Source organism: Limulus polyphemus, unplaced genomic scaffold, assembly GCF_000517525.1.
Source record: "Limulus polyphemus unplaced genomic scaffold, Limulus_polyphemus-2.1.2 Scaffold429, whole genome shotgun sequence".
Lineage (NCBI taxonomy): Eukaryota > Metazoa > Arthropoda > Merostomata > Xiphosura > Limulidae > Limulus > Limulus polyphemus.
Genome location: NW_013666039.1, coordinates 174,145 through 177,997, shown reverse-complemented (window position 1 = coordinate 177,997; position 3,853 = coordinate 174,145). Strand labels below are relative to the sequence as shown.

At 38.1% G+C, this 3,853-nt stretch overlaps 1 protein-coding gene across 1 annotated transcript in view; it reads left to right on the top strand.

Annotated features, from left to right (window-relative positions):
• Positions 1-510: 510 nt before the first annotated feature.
• LOC106458205 (latrophilin Cirl-like) overlaps positions 511-3,853 on the top strand; it is a 107,766-nt gene continuing 104,423 nt past the window's right edge. Inside the window, exon 1 of the mRNA XM_013917681.2 lies at positions 511-1,194. The gene's annotated coding sequence lies outside the window, so the exon portion shown is untranslated. The remainder of the gene's footprint in view (positions 1,195-3,853) is intronic.

The following is a 3,853-nucleotide window of genomic DNA, read 5'->3' as shown; positions in this document are numbered from 1 at the left end:
ATAAACTAATGAAAAATGGTTTTATTTAGTATATATATATATATATATATGTATGTGTCCCGTACCATTACCATCAAAAGAACAGCAAAATAATGGAAAAAAACTACACACGAAATGCTCATTTCTCGATACTATCTGCCTTAAGAGAGAGCTTTCTAAAAGCTGACGTCAGGTGCAGGTATTAATGGTTATGTTGAGCTAGCTACCGACAGACAGTTCCTGTCCGACAACAACATATGGCTTATAGGGGATCTCTAGATTCCCCATGAAGACAGAGAACTTGGCTGATAAAAACAACCGTCTCCAACAGCCTCGGAAAGCTCAGTCCTATAGCTCGTGCACTTCGTGCGTGCGTGCCGTAGAAAGCCTTCGGGTGTGTGGCAGAATTCTCTGCATTATCTGCTCAGAGCCTAATAAAATTATCAAAGTAACCCACCAGATGTCGCTACACTACAATAAGCTGTGGGATTGCCCATTGACAAAGCCGCTTGCGCAGCTAGGCTCCGGAAAGTTGTCCGCTCTCTTTAGAAGCTTGCCCCACAGTTTACTTGGACATCGCTCAGCGCAAAGCGACTGACTGCTAACAGATAGGACCTTGAGGACCTAGTAAGCTGTCCATTTTGTGTAGCGATAAAACTCTCTTTAGCAAAACCTAAAAAGCAATGTTCATCTCGTGTATTACGTAAATAAGGCTTAACTGTTTTTTTTTCTTTCAACTGTACAAGTAAACAGTTCTCAGGGATAAGTATTGTAATATTTTTAAACCTCTTTGCCAACAGACAAACTCATCTGGTGATTGAATGAGGCGAAAAGAAGAGGAGGGGTTAATGAGGTTCTCTTAGGCTTCAAAAGACTGAAAGCATCTGTAAGATTGTGCGCAACCAAGTCTGGGGGACTGTGTTGATATAACTTGATAACGACACTTAGCTATCATAACACTTAGACGGCTTGCTTTGAAAGTGAAGATAACATACTTAAGGCAATGTTTTCACGTTCCGAGTATTATTTAAAGTTCACTAACTCACTCTGGAGTGGTTCCCCTTAAAATTTCGTTGTGGATCGGGAGAAAAACAAAAATACAGCGACTTTGAAATCATCTCTAGAGAAAGCGCTCACTGGTGAAAAGCTATTGGTTTTATTCTATCGGTCTGTGTCATGTGCATTGTCTTCAGCCTTGAGAGCGAGCTCTTTAACGTAAGTACGCTGTTTTTGTTTGTTGTCTTGTTTCAGTGCGTTTTCTCACCTTGTTCTTGTATTTTATTCTTTGATGCGTTCATGTGTGTGTATATAGAGATATAGTTAAAATTACACCCAGAGTTCCAAGTCCAGAGCATAAAACTACACTAAAAAGATACGCTAAGTGTAACTCTTACATTAAGGGAGATGGGTAGTAACAGCTAACCAAATCTCTTGTCACGTCCGACATCAGAACTGAAAATCCGAGGTTCGATTCCGCTCGGCGGACGCAGCAGACAGCCCGTTGTGGCTTTGCACTAAAACAAACATGCATCACAACTGTAAGATACAACTTCACGTGGCTAAAGATACGTATTTAATCGTTTATTAAAAAATAATATTCTTTTATGCATAGAGGTGTTTATTATTAGCTTGATTGAATCGATTTCGCTATGAGATGTTGACTGTTACCATGGTTACCTGTAAAATATAGATTGTATTATTTGTATAACTTAAACATTCATTCTTTCCTCAACATTTTCGCAATCTTCAGCTCTATCCGTGGTTATCAAAATGTCATTTCTCGTAGTCTCTTACCGGCCATTCTTATGCCTAATCAGACCAGACGAAGTTTCAGAAATCTGTCGTTGATTTGACTGTAGTCTTGCTTTTTACGCCAAAGGAGAAACCAGGGTTTCACACACTGGATATAACCCAATATTGGAAGACTAAAGAAGTCTATTATTTTCACTGAAGGGACAGCCTTGTTATTAATTCGTCATTATATTTATTTCTTTTTCCTTTTTGTAAATTCACAGAAAAACAACTTAATTATCTCTAAAGTGCAGGTCTTGGTTTCCTTTTTTTTGTCTTGCTGTGGATCTCCTCCAGCACGTATTTGGGCCCGTATCGGTTGACGCTCCAGGCTAGGGTAAGTAATTAGCCGGACTGGCCTAGACGACCCCAGCTTGCCGTGACTAGGACAGCCATCGTCGTCGTGAGTTGCCGCTCCTCTCCGTATCATTCAGCGGAACCTCGGCGAGGCAGGGCCTGTCAAGAATGGTTAATTACAGGATTCTTTGGAGCCCAGTGCAGCAGGTAGGAGGAGGGGAGAGTTTTATCTTACTTCTCAAAGTTTTCTCGAGGAATTTCACTTTTACACAATCGGTTGTTCTGCAGAGTTTGGTTCCAATGGAAATGTGCGAACCGTCACAGAGGTTCGCTCTTAACCGAGACGCGAAGCGCTCACCTTTCTAAAACGACGAAAACCCGGCTTTTACGGAGTTGTTTCGTATAAAACTGGATAACAGAGTCCAGACCTTAAGATAACAGCTACCTTGGAAGTATGGAAGTAAGTTAAACAAAGAACAAAGGTTTAATACTGTTAACAGACACATCATCTTACCTTTGGAAGTATGGAAGTAAGTTGAACAAAGAACAGAAGTTTAATACAGTTAACAGACACATCATTTTACCTTTGGAAGTATGGAAGTAAGTTGAACAAAGAACAGAAGTTTAATACAGTTAACAGACACATCATTTTACCTTTGGAAGTATGGAAGTAAGTTGAACAACAGATAGAGGTTTAATATTGTTAACAGACACATCATCTTACCCTTGGAAGTATGGAAGTAAGTTGAACAACAGATAGAGGTTTAATATTGTTAACAGACACATCATCTTACTCTTGGAAGTATGGAAGTAAATTGAACAATAGATAGAGGTTTAATATTGTTAACAGACACATCATCTTACCCTTGGAAGTATGGAAGTAAGTTGAACAATAGATAGAGGTTTAATATTGTTAACAGACACATCATCTTACCCTTGGAAGTATGGAAGTAAGTTGAACAAAAAACAGAGGTTTAATACTGTTTATTGATTCTGTATATCAAGATAAATTTTGAAACTGGTTTATAGTAGGAATATTTTAACTTTTATGTGACTTTTATATGGAGATTTTCACAATAAAACCGAAATTATTGTGTTATATATCTACAAGGATAACTGATATCAACAGAATCTTCACTCTAAACCTGAAGGAGGTATCTCACAGGATAACTGATATCAACAGCATCTTCACTCTAAACCTGAAGGAGGTATCTCACAGGATAACTGATATCAACAGCATCTTCACTCTAAACCTGAAGGAGGTATCTTCACAGGATAACTGATATCAACAGCATCTTCACTCTAAACCTGAAGGAGGTATCTCACATTCATTTTTCTTCCGAATACTTCGTCTGTCTAGAAAAACACACACACACTAAATCAAAAGCTAGAAAAAAGGGTAGCACCCTTTTTGATACGTAAGTCCTGTATATAATTTCCACAAGGTTTAGGAAATAATGTAAAATTTAAGTCAATTAATTATACTTTTCAGCATGATGTATTCAGTTTCGAAGAAGACATCGAATACAACTAGGTACAGTAATCATTCTGCTATTCTTCTGTATTGTACACAACAAGTATTTTGGCGGACACTACACACGCATACACACCTATATATTATACATACAAATACAAAGAGCCAGATGGGTATAACTACTGTTATTACATAATGGTTTTGGTACCCCTGAGTTAATGTTAAAACAAGCAAAAGTGCCCGTCCCCAGTGATGGGAAGTTTAAGTCAATCTATCAATTTAAATTATTTCATGGATTTTAAAAAGTTTAAC